The following is a 16,738-nucleotide window of genomic DNA, read 5'->3' as shown; positions in this document are numbered from 1 at the left end:
AATGTTGCTATTAAATAGAGGCTTTTTTTTTTTTGGCATAATCTTTTACACCACTTCCAAGCAACCTCATCACAGGCCCTAATATTCTGGTAGAGGTTCAAGTAAGGGCAGCACGGATGGTGTTATGGTTGGCATTACTGCCTCACAGTGATGAGGTCATAGGTTAGATTCCCACCATGGCCCTAACTGTGTTTAATTTGTATATTTTCCCCGTACTTGCGTGAGTTTCATCCAGGTACTCTGGTTTCCTCCTACAGTCCAAATATATAATGGTAGGTTATTTGGCTCCTAACAAAAAATTAACCCTAGAATGTCTGTGTGTGCGTGTACATATGATAGGGAATATAAATTGTAAGCAGCACTGGGGCAGGGAATGATCTGAATGTTGGAATATTCTCTGTAAAGCACTGCGGAATATGCGTGGGCTATACAGGTTGAGTATCCCTTATCCGAAATGCTCGGGACCACGAGCATTCCCGATAAGGGAAAATTCAGTTTTTTGGAATATTTTTTTTTTTGCCATACTTACCTGCCCCTGGTGGGTCCCCGATGGTCCCTCGGCGTCCATGGAGTCCTCCGGCGTCCACGGCAGGCCACCAGCACCGTCTCCGGCGTCTCCAGCGGTCCCAGGAGTGCTTTGCGCAAGTTCCCAGGCGCGCCGGTGACGTCACCGGCGCGCGCGCACTCGCGCAAAGCACTCCTAGGACCGCTGGAGACGCCGGAGAGGATGCTGAAGGCCTGCCGTGGACACCGGAGGACTTGGTAAGTATTAAAAGAGGGTTAGGGGGGAAAAAAAATAAAAAATTTTTTGAATTATTCAAAAAAACCCACGGTTTTTGGAATAATTCGGATACGGGATGCCCGGATATGGGATACCCGACCTGTATAAGAAACTGTTAAGAAATAAATAAATAATTAAATAGGGCATGGGGCACCCCTTAGTTCAGTCCATGTAAAACACTACAACGCACCATCATAGTCAAAAATAGCAAGTCAAGATTTAAAGATTGTTAGATATTTGGTAGTAGCTAGTACAGTAGAAGGATTGTTTCAGGGGTGAAAGTGTGTGAGAAATGTTACATAAATAAAAAACAAACAAATTAAGCATTATAAAATGCTGAAGGAACTGTTACATTGTGATGACTTCAAGCAGCACAGTCAAAGCAATTCTGGGGGCCTATATAGCAGCACATCACTTTCTAACTTTCAATAATGTGGTGGCTTGGAGTGGTTTGATCGGGCAGGCTTGGCTCCATGATCTTTAGAATGTAAGCTCTCATGAGCAGGGCCCTCTCTCCGCATGAGCATTTCAAAATAAAATATTTCTGCCACATTTATAATTGCCTCAGTGTCCGATTCTGCAACTATCTTTTTTTTTTATCATGTACTTGTCCTAATTTGCATTTGTACTGTAAATCGTTATTTTCATGTTTTTTTGCTCATCTATGTATTTTCAGGCACTGTGGAAGCCTTGTGGCCCTCTATAAATAATCAATAATAATAATAATGACCTAGACCTGAACCCCTGGAATGTTAGGTAGTTCCCCTATGATAAGGGTACATGGTGGGTAAGGCCATAATTTTGGCCAAGATTATGAAAACAAAACTATTTTTAATTGCTACATTTATAGTGAAATGAATTATAATTAGCAATGTTTGAATAATAATAATAATAATAATAATAATAATAATAATAATAATAATAATATTATTTATATAGCACTTTTCTCCTAATAGGACTCAAAGTGCTTGCATTAGCCTTTTACAGCACACAAATACAAAACAAACTTAACAAGGGACATTAGTGAAATGCTTGGGTGAACAGGAAAGTCTTGAGTCTATTTTTGAATGTTTCCAGAGTGGAAGCTTCTCCAACTGAGCAGAGAAGTGAGTTCCATAGAGTCAGAGCCACATCGCTGAAAGCTCAAGCCCCAGATGAATTCAGCAGAATAGTGCACCTGCATTCTTTCTCTTTGTGTGTGGACTCAGAAATGTAGCACCTCTCATTACTTTTATTACAATTGGTTAGAGTATGCAGTCTATGATCCCTGCCCTATATATTCACTGGGTGCAAAGGCAACAGATCCACTATAAAGAGAATGCATACACAAAGTGGAGACATTTTTTAAACCAATTCTCTAGGAGCAGGTAACTCCACAGTCTTTTTAAAAGCATTTAACATCATTACTCAATGATATACTGTATGGTAACTATTGCATTAGGTTGTTGAGGCTCTGGGAATGCTATAAAGTAGAGATGAGTGGTTCGGACTCCACGGACTCTGAACCGCTCCGAACATAGCCGGCCCTAGTGCCCGCAAGCCGCGTTCGCGAGTTTCCGGCTTTTTTCAGAAACCCGAGCATGGCCGAACTCAGGAATCTGGCATCGGATTCTCACGAGACGCTGAGTCCATAAAAGCTCGGGATCCAGAGAATTCGGCACCATTTCACCCACAGCTCTGCTAGCTGTGCTACGTGCAGGAGCCTGGGTGAACTTGAGCCTGAATCATCAATCACTTGTTGTCAGTTATCACATCAATCTAGTGTGCAGAGTGGTGTTGTGCAGAGGGGTGCAGTGCAGACAGAGTGCAGACAGAGGGGTGTTGTGCAGTGCAGACTGAAGAGGGGTTTGTGCTGTGCAGACTCAGAGGGGTGTTGTGCAGGGCAGACTCAGGGGTGTTGTGCAGTGCAAACTAGGGGGGTTTTGTGCAGTGCAGAGGGGTGTTGTGCAGTGCACAGGGGTTTATGCTGTGCAGAGGAGTTTGTGGCAGGGCAGTCAGTGCAGACTCAGCAGAGGGGTTTGTGCAGTGCAGAGGGGTTTGAGCTGTGCAGACTGCAGAGGGGTTTGTGTGCTGGGTTATATACACTTAATTATATTGATTGTACTGGTCGTGTGTTAGGCAGGAAGGCTGTCAGTGAATTTTTTTTTCATTATGGTGTGTGGTCACTGTGGTGTGCTGCACTGCAATCCAATACACCATATACTACTGTCAGAAGTTGCATGTGTGATTGTTCTCCATCCACGATCCATGCAATGATATCAAAGGCCTGTCCATAAAAAATATAATACAATATAAAAATACATTTTGCTGTTCTTTATTTTTTTGCTGTATACTGCACCCCAATAGTATACACCACAAGTTGTGTGTGTGATTGTTCTGCATCCAAGCAGCGTTATACAAGCTGTGCATTAAAAACCAATTAAATAAAAAAAATCCTAATCAATTTTCCTCGTCTTTAATTATTCATTCTTTGTGTGTGTGCACCCATGGTATATTCTGTCAGAAGGAGGGTGTGTGATTGTTCTGTGTAAAAGCAGCATTGTCCAAGCTGTGCATTAAAAAAAAAATTAAATGTAAAAATCCTAATCAATTTTTCTTGTCTTTAATTATTCATTCTTTGTGTGTAGTGCACCCATAGTATATACTGTCAGAAGGCGGGTGTGTGATTGTTCGGCCTCCAAGCAGTGTTGCCCAAGCTGCACATTATAAAACAAATTTAAAAAATCGTAATAAGTTTCTCTCGTCTTTCTTTATTCATTCTTTGTATATAGTTCACCCATAGTATATACTGTCAGAAGGTGTGTGTGTGATTGTTTGGACTCCAAGCAGCATTGTCCAAGCTGCGCATTATAAAACAAATTAAAAAATCCTAATCAATTTTCTTGTCTTTCTTTATTCATTCTTTGTGTGTAGTGCACCCATAGTATATACTGTCAGAAGGTGAGTGTGTGATTGTTCGGCCTCCAAGCAGTGTTGTCCAAGCTGCGCATTATAAAACAAATTTTAAAAATCCTAATCAATTTTTCTCATCTTTCTTCATTTTTTGTGTATAGTGCACCCATAGTATATACTGTCAGAAGGTGGGAGGGTGATAAACTGATGCTTTTTGGGTCCTAGTTTTTCAAACTGCCATCCTGTCTGCCACTGCAGTGCCACTCCTAGATGAGCTATGTGTTTGTGCTGCACATTTGTGTGGCTTAGCATAGTTATCCAGCTACCTCGGTGCAACCTTTTTCCCTCAAAACAATATTGTGAGGTGTTAAGTGGTCAAAATTGTCTGGAAAGTGCAGGAAATAAATGTTATTGAGGTTAATATTACTCTAGGGACAAATAAACGCAAAAAAATCTGTGATTTGGGCATTTTGACCATTTAAAAAAAAATCCAAATCCAAAGCTTTCACCGCCGTTCTACAAAGCCAAATCTAAGCGACAAATCCTAATCTTCGGCGCTCATCCCTACTATACAGCTGTGTAGAGACACAAGGATGCCAGGAAGCTTTGGAGAGACAATGGGGTGACACAAGAATGGAGAGACACAGGGAAGGCATGACTCTGGAGAGGAACAGGGGGTATAAGGTGGACGAGACAAAGGCGCAAAGGTGGAGGAGAAATCAGACAACACAGGGACAGGGCTTGAAATTGTAAGAAACATTAAGAGATGCAGCTGAAGACACACAGAGAATGTCTATACTGTATGACTGCTGCAATAGTGAGATGGCTCATGCTGAGCAAGAATATTGGTTATTAAACATTTATACTGTGGGAAAGATGTTTTGTTGTAGCAGAACATAGGTTTGACATGACCTTGCACCCAGAATACCTGTAAAGTGTTCACAATGGCATTGCAGCACTACAGACAAGTATCTCTATCCCAATACAGACACATATTGCTATCATATCAGTTATCAAATAAACTGCAACATTATATCTTGTTGCCCGATGTCAGTAGTATCCCTCAGCATGCCTTTAAACTGAAATCCAGTGCTTGAAAAATGCCACTTTAAAAGTCAATTTCCCTGCCATTACAGACCTTGCCATTAGTGAGGCACTCTTACTATATCCCATGACTAAGACTAAGGACTGGCCAAACAAGTGTTGGCACTTCTGTTTTATTTATGTGCATTCTTTGAGAAACACATACCCTTAATACATACAGTATCTCTGCGCAAGCCCCTAAGGAAAGCAACCATAAAATGAGAGATAACATTGTGAAGCTGCTTATTTCTAAAATATGTCTAACAAAAACAATGTTTTATTTATTTATCTGGTTGGAATGATTGATCTCATTTAATAAGATGCTCTTGAATTCCCAAGCTGAATATATTGTAGAGAAAAAGGAAACAAAAGCATAACAATGATGGTCCTGTATTGTCAGATGTGTATTATTGTAACTCATAGAGCGTCACCCTAAGAAGTCTTAAGCCCCCCGCCCCCATACATCTTCAAACATGCACTACCAATCTGCCAACATGCCAGCACTGCTGGTTAACCAACAAATGCCCCAATCATTGGCTAGCAATGATCAGAGATTGCGGAAATAACTAAGTACAGTAGGAGCAAGTTTCTTCTTTGCTCCTTTGCCCATGGCTAGCTATGGCTATTCTATTGTTCTCAGCTGCAAAACGTATTGTAATGCAGCTGAGAACAATAGAATAGCCATGGCTAGCCATGGCCAAAGGAGCAAAGATGAAACTTGCTCCTACTGTATGTTAAAAAAGTTGAATTCCCAGATCAGCATTGTCCAGCATGTTTATTATATCGTTCCCCCAACCGGTCACAATGGACGATCAATGATATAGTGTAAAACATGTTTAGAAATCATGAGTAGCGGTGGCTTATTTTCATATTGCTGATAGCAAGTAATGCAAATCATTTCTTAATACTGCTTACTTATCGGTGAAGGTCTAAGCCGCTTTATCTGGTCTGTTCCAGCACTGATGTACCCTAATAAGGCTGAGGAACTAGGGGAGGGTTATACTACTGTATAATGACATTTCTCAGAAATCAGGGGCTTTGTTGCATGTTCTTATTTCTCAACTTGAAGACGTACCAAGCGTGTACCAGTTTTTTAATGTCTCTATGAAGCTTTACTGTTCAAGATTTCAGTGTGTTGCCACTTTTGGTACCACATGACTTCATCATACAATACAAAATAATACTTGCATCTTTATATTTAATCCAAAATGACCACTTTGAGTTCTTTTGTTGGGCTTTACCGCAGAATCTAATACAGTAAACTGTGTACTGTTTCTGGCGAGATCTGAGGATGTGAGAGTGTTTTAAACATATTTCAGTAACCCTCTTCAATAATTTACAAATCAATTAAAATGTCATTATCATTGTCCTTTACCACTTAGCCTGTTTGATATTTAAAGGTCATACGGCAACTATTTCAAAGGAGAGCTATTACATATATATATATAGATGAAAGTAGCGCATCCATCCTCTACTGTTACATCATGCCATTGCAATTTATATCACAGCTCAATTACACTCATCAATAACAACACTTTGGTGATAGGTTTTTAATGGTTCAGCGTCTGTTTCAATGTAGTAAATTAACACGTTGACATTGCACAGGAAGTCAGTATGAAATTTCCAGTTGACTTATATTGTTATCTGTCACTAAAGTATTAAGGTTATGACCTCATATTTCATACCTGTTGTATAATGGAACCAGTGACATGTATGCAGACAGATCACGCTGGGATATATTATGGATGCTGGCATGTGAGCACATACACAGGACTAATAATTTAGTCAGAATAATTTATTGTATAGTTATAATATAACTAGCAGTGGTGGCCTTCCGACCATAATTTCGAATATGCACAAAAATGATAAAAAAAGGTTGGATTGAGTCCCATTTTCAAACGGTGATTTTGAACACGGATCCAACCTGTGTCGGACCTGGCTTTAAACACCATTTCCACTACAGATAAACAAAAAAAATGTGGAAGACAGAGCTACACAACAAACTTCTTAGCCGTAGATCTAAAAGATGAAGGTGCCAATTATTACATATAATATAAAACATATATTTAATATAGTTAAAACATCACAACTGTTTCCACTACACATCGACCTGGGTTATACCTGGGTCGGACCCACTAAACCTGGAAAAGCTCTGTATAAATGTCAACAAAAAATTGCATTTTTACCGGTCCAAACCAGATTTAATTATAAAGAGAGACAAAGAGGAGTGGTGGTGGGGACTTTCTACAGCATTGCAGCAATGGAGTCTGATGGAGTAGCTGTGTCTGTGCTGGTGTTGCAGACAGTTTGCAGTTGCATGCTGTATTATTCTGCTATGGACAGCTTGATGCAGCTTATCACACTCTGCTGCATACTGTACTGCTGTGTTGGTGGTGGAGGTCACAATTCTTTGCGGAGAGGGCTAGTGCTCGTTGCAATAATTTGAGACAGAGGAGAGCGCTGATATAGACAAATGTTTCTTTGGTAAGGAAATGAGCACTGCACCAGACCGAAGAATGTGGGTGAGAGATCGCAGGAATTGCTCTTTGGTGGAGAGTATTGTACGCTCTCGTGTTTATCTGGTGTAGAAATTGGCACAGTGTGCAAGATTGTGTACCGAGTTACGTGGGCATTGCTGGATACCCTATACCATCTCTTTCTATCCTTGCTACAAGGACAGTGGCTAGATTACACTGTGAAGAGGCGGGGATAGCCACAGTGTGCTGGAGCATTCTATGGGACCCACATTCCCATCATCGCCCCTTGTAATAAACCAGCAGACTACTATAACCGAAGGGGTGACATTACATTGTTCTGCAAGCCGTAGTAGACCATAAATACTGGCAAGCACTGGTTTACTACTGTGTTTCTTTAGACTGGGCTATTATTTTAAGGCACAACATTTAATATACCTACAGTATATTTTTATTTTCACAGATGTGTTCATAGGGCGGCCCAGGCAGTCACATGATGCGAGGCTTGTCGTCAATTCAGATCTGTTCGTTATTGCAAAGGACCAGCTACTGTAGGTGGATGTCTGTTCCCTAGAGAGTTAAGAAATATCTCTCCTTACCCTAATATTCACCCAAAAAACAATATTTATGTTTTGCACCAGGAATAAAATTTATATTTTTACAGAAATCGGTGACTATTCATGGTGTGGACACCCCAGTCCACGTCATCGGTGATGCGGCCTACCCTTTGCAGCACTGGCTGATGAAGGGCTACATCCAGCATGTTCAACTGTCTCCAGAAAAGTTTGTTTATACCCAAGCCCTCAGTTCTGCCTGTGTGGCAGTTGATAATGCTTTTGGTGGCATAAAAGGACGCTGCAGCTGCCTCATGAAGATGACTGACTTGGACTTGAGAATAATGCCTGATTTTGTAGCAGCCTGCTGCATTCTCCATAATATTTGTGAGATCCAAAGGGAAAACTTTCTTCCTGATTGGAGTGTGCAGGATCAGGAAGTATGGAGCAATGTATATGATGCAGCAGGATATGAGGGGGGGGGGGGGGGTGACGTTGCCACAGAGTGCATAACACACCATTGCATCCAACCTTCCATTAATGTTGCAGTAGGGGACACAGACACATTTTGCATGAAAAACAGTTTGTGTTTATTTTGTTTTAGCCAAATGCAGTTATGTTATAAAAGTTGTTCAAACATTATTTTTTTCTATGTTTTTTTAGAACAGTTGGCAAATCCCCCCCGCGCCGCCCGCCGCCAGCTCCCCTCTGGGGGGGATTTCAGAGGGGCACTACCCACGCTCCGGCGGGGGGGCGGGGTGGTGAAGGGTGCCGATGATACTGTGGCACAGGGGGGGAGGTTAGGGGCGATATTGAGGCGGGCGCCCCCACCCCCTGTGTCCAGGGGCAGCGTTGAGTCACGGGTGGGATGGGGAATGGAAGGGGGGGCGGGAGGGAAAATCACAGACTTACCTGTTCCATGTTCCTGGCTTTCTGGTAGCTCTCTATGGTACCTTTGGTGGCTCAGTACCGCCCTCCAGTGGCCGGCGCCCTAGGCAAATGCCTAGTCATGCCTGGTGGTGGCGCCGGCCCTGAGCCCAACACAACAATATGTTTGAGGAAAGAATGTAAAATATTGAAGTGCAAACAGATCACTTTGCACCAAATGCCCTAACTTTGGGCTTTCTAGCTATCAAGGGAACCCAAATATTTGAGCTCCAATGCCATACATCCTTGAGGTAACATTTTTTTTAACAACAATGAGAGTGCAATAAATTAAAGTGTGCACAAAGAAAACAAGTATAACCCGCAAATCTTAAAACCCAAACAATGTTATATCAGCCACAGGACTTATTTAAGGCAATTGCCCATACACCCAATATTGTGCAGATTGTGGGCTTGATGTAGTGGGATATTGAGTATGATCATAGTTGTACTGCCTATATGGGATTTGTGTGTGATAGGGACTTGTTGTGGTGCTTGGGTATTATTCCCTTGAATACGGCTAAACATAGGCTCATAAAAATGTGCCTCTCTTGCATGGCCGCTATTTGTGTCATAAATGAATCCTGCATTTCCATTTTGGGTGCCAAATATCTTGCAATTCTTGCATCTTCATGGGCATACAACTCCCTATTTGCCTCAGTCAGATGATCCACAATAATGGATGTTATTGCTCTGACCGACTGTTCTGTTTTTTTGGTTTTGCTTTTCTTTTTGGAACATTATAGACCGTGAAAGGGATAAAAAAATAGTAATAAACAATGAAAATATATAAACATAGCAGAGGTAGAAAACACGTGTTTATAGCGTTCCACCACCTGTACACTAGTTATACTCTGCAACATTACCCTTTATGTTTTCTATCCATTTTCTCAAACAGTTTAAGGTATTTTAAAGTTATTGGGTGGGATGAAATAGTGTTCGAAGTTTCTGTACAAATACACAATTTCCAGCATGAGGTTGCCGTACAAATACACAATTGCCAGGATGTCTTAACATAGGTTTTGTATTATGTACGGACTGCTGCAACTGTGGTAGAACATGGTAGGATGTGTAGTTCTAAAGGAGCTGGAGGTCCAAGAGTTTTGACACCACTGTTAGATGTGTGTGTTGTGTGTGTGCAAATTAAAATGGGAATACTTGGTGGGGCGTGGCCTGGCAGCCATAGAGAAAAGCAGCAACTACACTATGCTTCTCCTGGAGGCTTGGAATTGCTTTCCCCTCTTCACCGATTCCCCATTTCTACATCTTCTGCCACTGGAATTATTCTAGATACCAGAGGTGCCGACCGCGGTGCTTGGGATTATTCTTGGGCCCTCCCTCAGGTTGCAGCCTTGAACTCTGGCCGAATCCACAGACATTACCAAACATTTTCAGCTGCTGACTTCCACAATTCTCCCTCCATCCCTCCGCAACCCAGACAGTCTCCGCCCACCTCCCAAACCGTCTGAGCACAGACATGGTGTTGTGGGAAGCATCTGCTGTGGCTCCCTCCATACCTGCCTTACTAAGCAGGACACATCTGATGTCCTACGACGACTTCATGATATCACCTTGGATGATAATCATTTTCTGGTCTCACTGGATGTAGAAGCTCTCTACACCTCTATAAATCATGATCAAGGCATTGAGGCGGTCAGATATTACATGGATACAGCTAGACAGGAACCATTCCAACAGTTCCTGATCAAACTGCTACAGTTTATCCTATATCATAATATCTTTACATTCAACGACCGATTTTATTTACAGGTGAGGGGCACAGCTATGGGGGCGGCCTGTGCCCCCACCTATGCTAATATATTTTTGGGTCAATGGGAGCGAGAGACAGTCTTCAGTGAGGAGAATGAGATGTATACCTCACATGTCGCGATGTGGCTGAGGTACATCGACGACATTTTCCTAATATGGGAAGGTGATGAAACACTGCTTCTCAGCTTCATACAAAAATTGAACATCAATAATCTCAATCTTCGTCTGACTCATACTATTAGCCAACAAGAACTGGCATTTTTAGACCTAAAAATATATAAAGACGAAGATAATAAAATAGCAACTCAACTTTACAGAAAGGATACGGCCACCAATACGTTATTACATCAGACCAGTGCACATTTTTCCCCCCACTGTCGAGAACATCCCCAAAGGGGAGTTCTTGCGATTAAGAAGAAACTGCTCAGGGGAACAACAATTTAAAGCACAAAGCCAAGAACTCACCCATCGACTTCGTGAACGGGGCTACAGCCATACTTCTACTAAAAAAGCTATGAGAAATGCCCTGAAGTTGGATCGAGAAGCTTTAATCTTTTCTCAAAATAAGAAGAAAACCAAAGACCCAACCATACCTTTTGTAGGTGATTTTTGTCAAGAGTGGCGAACCATCAAGGACATAATACAGAGACATTGGTCCACTCTGATGTTGGACGCGACATTGGCACGCAAGTTGGGCCCTAAAGTGTCTATGAGTTGGCGCAGAGCCAAGAATCTAAAAGATCGCCTGGTAAATAGTCACTTTATAAGAACAGCGCCACCACAGAACCGCATAAAAGGCACCTACCCTTGTGGGCAGTGCAAGGCATGCCAATTCATGACAAAACGTGACACCATCACCGATAGATTTGGCAAACTCATACAATTACATGATTACATCAATTGTAAAACAGAAGGAGTGGTATATTGCATCTTTTGTGGTTGTGGTCAAAGATATGTCGGCATGACGACACGTCCCCTCAAACATAGGGTCCTAGAACATGTAGGGACCATCCGGAATGGGACAACGGATTTGAGAAACCACAAGAAGATAACATCAGTCGCAAGGCATTTTGTGACAAAGCACGAAAGCTCCTTGAAAGATTTCCAGGTCTGTGGGTTGGAGAAAATTGGTCTTGGCATCAGAGGTGGCGATCTCACGCAAGCCCTACTCAAAAAAGAAAGTCAATGGACATTTGAGTTGGGCACACTCAATCCCACCGGAATGAATGAATACATCAATTACATCAATTTCATTCAATACATCTGCTCTAACTGTACGTCTAGGTTCCTCCACGAGTTAAATTAGCCAGAATCCCATTCAGTTTATATCATTGGACAGGTCTGTACTATATCTCGTAATCTCATATCTTAGTCCTCTAATTTTACTTGAAACTTGAGGCTATATGACCATCCACTCTATATTATGTAGCAATATATTAATATTGTAAAACAGTACTCAATATGGGGTCAATTATTCTCCCCTAAAGTCTCCTTACCATTTCCCATTCCTAACAGACCCAGAATACACCATAGTATATATATTTATTCACAATTTTTGAATAATCCTCCTTCTTTTCAACTTTTTTTCCCTCTTTCCCCCTTTTCCTTCACCCCCTCTCACTCTTTGATCTTTCTCTTTTTTCTCTTTTTTCTCCTTTTCCAATTGTCTTTTCTTTTTCCTTTTTCTCACAGAGTGGCATTAATAGCATTGGCACCATTTATTTGATTCATGCACGTTTTTACACATCTACAAAGTATTTCTTTTTTTCTTCTCCTTTTTTATTTTGTGCTCACGGGCACTGTATCACTTATATCTGACATTTAAGTTTGTCTCTTAATATGTATTTAATATACATTATCACTGTAATGGGCATATATGGGTATGGGATGGGCAAAGGAGTAGCACTAGAAGGTACGGAGCTCACCATTTATGTGCGCATGTGTACCAATGATGGCAACAATAAGATCTTCTTAAAAATTGCTTTGAGAATATGCATTATGAATGGCGTTGAACCGTAGATTCTGAAATACAAATAGTAAAGGTATTGATATATGTGGGAAAGCGTGTCCATTTGTATGGTATGATGCATCCCTAAAAATTACACATAAAATATTGCAAATTAATATGATGACAGTAATCATTCTAAATATCGCAGTAATAGACAAGGGTGGTCTGCCTGGGCTAAGATAGGATCATATAGTAAATTACAATGGAAAATAGAAAAAAATATATATTTATATACACTTTTTTTAATAAAAATAAAAATATTACAAAACAGAAATATTAATAAAAATATATATATAACAATAATAAATTACCTTAAAAAATTAAAAATAAAAAATTAAAAATAAAAAGAAGTTTTTCATGTTTTTCTAAAAAAGGTTGTGTACCTTTAAGTGATGCAGGTGTGTCAGAATAAATCCTAGCACGGAAAGGCTCATCCATTTGCAAATAGTATGGTGACATGCCATGCATTAGCAATGGAGCAGCTGTGTCTTACAAACTATAGACGCAGTTTGATTGGATAGTCACCACTATAAAGTCTCACAACAGAGCAGCTGCAATACGCTGCCTGTGTGATCAAGCTCCGGCGAAACGCGCGTCACAACGTTCGGTCACGTGGGCACACGTGACCGTCTGAGCGTCTCCCTGCACGAAAACTCAAAGAACCCGTCAGCGGCTCCAGGAGACCTCACCGCTTGCAGGATAGGTAACGAGGGACCCTCTCCCTGTGTGCTGGCCAGTCAGCTGGTCTTCTGGCACGGGACAGTGGTCCTTCGGCGCACTTATTTATTTATTTATATACTGCACAGTTTAGTGTTATCTGCTCAGTTTCCCTGGCATCTAGTCTGTGATTGCATGTTTAAATGGCAAATCAGTGTAACTAATCTCGTTGCTGCACATACACTGCATTTTCTCTCCCCTATATATGCTATATTCACGGGGCCCCTGCAGAGACACCCAGGGGTGGCAGCTCTGATATATCTCTGCGCTTGACTCTGTGCTGGGCGATATGACATTTTGGGGTTTGTGAGATGTATTAAGCATAAAATGCAGCTATAGGGGTTTATTTAGAATTGTACCTGGACAGCGTTTGCTGATAACTTTGGATTTGGTTTCTTGGTAGTGCTCCTCTGTGATGTGCCTGCTCAATGTGAATATATATTCTCTATCTGACTCTATGAGCAAAATTCTTGAAGTTTGTCAGATCCAGTAAAGTTGCTCTATGTCTTGAGGTGGTATAGCTGACAGCGACTTTTTGCCTTTGGTCTGGGTTTTTTTCTGTGCCCCTCTCTTCCGCATATGGCATTTAAAACATTCATGGTGTGGGCTAATTGCTGAAGGTGAACTGCAGGTGTGGGTACTTTGATATCCAGCATAGCATCACAATAGCATATATCAGTCATTTTGATTTATGTCTGCGCTGCCCCCTTTTGCTATACGATAATTCACAGTAGTACATGATGCACATACAGACTAATTTGTATCTTTAGGAGGATTCAACAATCAACATTAAATTACTAAAAAACCATAGCCACTCCAAAAAATAGCATTTCTTAAAGAGAGCCAGAACAATTAACCTATCAACCCTTGCCATCTAAAAGCAAAAGAATTGTTACAATGTGTGACAGCAGGTCTGCCACATAGTTAAAAGTGTTGCCAAATTGTATCAGATGCCAGTTAAGGGATTTCTCCATGATTGAAAAAGCAGCACAATATGTATATATGTAAATAATATTGCAAAAATTGTTTTACCTGATATGTGTTCTTTCATCATCTATTTTTTTGAAATTTTGAGTTATGCTGGTCAATGATTATAATCCTTATCTCAAAATTAATTGAGACTGTATTGACATTGCCTTTTGGATAAGGGCAAAAAGGATTTATGACGACCAGCTTTCATACTCATAATAGATGGATTTTTGCACATATCAATTGGATTAAAATCCTGCAAAAAACTAATAAATCGCCAGTATAAAATAAACATCTGATTAGTCAGCAATTAATTTAATAATCACTCAGCAAATAATAAAAAAAGCACAATTAAAAAAAAAAAAAAAAAAAAAAAATATTTAAAAACTTTATTGAATAACTTTAGTGATTAAGATATTGAGAGTGCACCCCACCCGAGTTTCTTTTCTTTTGTTCTCCCTGTTAAACTTATACTCCACTCGGGGGTGCACCACTGACCATTACAGCAGCCAGGTCAAGGCTATTGCCATTAACCTGCATGTAATGCCAATTTCAGAAATTAGTCTTTAATATTTATGTCAGTTTATATATCTTTATCCAACATCTATTGTTCTATCCTACTTGAATTATACAATCCCACCTAGTGCAGACTTTCCTCTATCTCTCTTTTTCCTAGTTAAGCAGAGACCCTGCAGACTACAACCTGCCCACTCCTCCACTCGCCTCCCAAGCCATCTGAGTTCTTAGCAGGAGTCTCCCGCTAAGCAACAGCTGGCACTGTGGGCAACATCTGACGCAGATCCCTACCACGAGTCATGCCAGAGGTGGCGGCGTGTACATTTTTACCTAGGTACTGTAAGCCTTTATCATACAGTACTATGCACCTGTGATTGGAGGCCTGCTCCTCATCTCATTACCCCATTGATGCTTGCTGTCCTGGTTAATAAAAGCCAGGGAGCCAGGTACTTGCAACTGCTGGTTTACCAGACGTTCACTGTCTGGTAAATATATACCTGTGGTCCTGCAGATGAGAGGTGTAGTGCTCACCACTATTTGGGGAGCGGTGGCCATTTTATGGGTAAGGTTACTGCTGTCTTTTCACTTCAACTGTTCTTTACACATGGTTACCGCTCCCAAACGACCACAGGGTATCTATCACCCTGCAGGCAGCCAGCAAAGGCTAGCATTTGCTGGCTCTCTTTGTTTGGATGGCTCACACGTGAGCACTGAATACCGGTCGCATGCGCGGTAATCCAATAATTCCTCGTGTTGTGAAATTGCAGCAGAGCGTTCAGGTCTGATTTGGCTCCTACTGTAAGTCACTTTAGAACTCCACTTCTCAAGGACCTTGTCCCATATTTGCTCTCAACCTTATTTTGTCTTTTTTATAGCCTTGTCTTGCAAACACAATAACTATCTGTGGGAGCGCAGACAGATCCAGGTGTGTTTATGCTGAAATCATATCATACACCTTAACCTTAAGGTGGTAGATTTTGAGGATGCACTCAGTTCTTTATAACAATTCTTACAATCGCACAAAAGGAGATAAAGGTGGTAGATTTTGAGGATGCACTCAGTTCTTTATAACAATTCTTACAATGTATTTTGTTGCAGTTCATATTAAAATATTTGTTGAAACCAATTGTCCTCTTGCAGTACGCATTATATTGATTTAACTTACATTCTTATATTTTTACTTTAATAACAACATACTGTATATTAGAAATTAGCTGTATCCACCAAAATAATTAAACCGAATAAGATATGCGGATTAAAACTTAAAATAGGAACCCCTGTGTGTTTTATTTATAATGAAAAAATGTGTTAATGATCACCGTTTTTATACTACCCCTTCCGTCTCACCCTCCTTAGGGTGCTGTGTGGAATAAATGATATATGTTACAATAACCTCAAATTTAACAATTGTCAGTTCCAAATAAATTAGTTTTATAACAAAACACTCTTGTTGCTATGAAGCTGGCAACATGGTTATGAAATAATGACTTCATAATGTCCCTTAGAGTAGCTGAGCGTTGTTACAATATGCACCATAATCCACTCATATTGGAATAGGTCTAACATGACTGTAATGTATATGTATAATCATTACGATTGCAGTAAAATGCCCTTGTATGATTGTTCAGTACTTTGCATACACTGTAGATCACATTTGTCAGGGAACTAGTGTCATTGCATGCATGTACAGTATGTTGCCATGGGTGGATTAGTGTTATCATGCCCTGTTCCCATCTGTACTTTACAACCGTAATATAACAATGCACTTTTCAGCAATTAGTAAGATACTATACTGGTGAATATTACACTGCAGTTCTTTTGGATTACAGCCTGCACTGATCTGCATTGTTATACTGTATTTTTAACTAGTTTGGATATAGGTTTCACTAATAAATGATAAACACGACACGATATTAAATAAATCTGCAAAACCAAGAAATTGTGTCCTTATTCTGGTGTGATATATCTGTGCTGGTGCAGGCAGCTATACAGTATTCAAATGTACTCAATATTGTTGTAGTTCATTATCATTGTATAAGTAACACAAACT

This window comes from Crinia signifera, chromosome 7 (genome assembly GCF_055691185.1).
Source record: "Crinia signifera chromosome 7, ASM5569118v1, whole genome shotgun sequence".
NCBI lineage: Eukaryota > Metazoa > Chordata > Amphibia > Anura > Myobatrachidae > Crinia > Crinia signifera.
The sequence above is the reverse complement of the archived record's forward strand: the minus strand, read 5'-3'. Positions refer to the sequence as shown.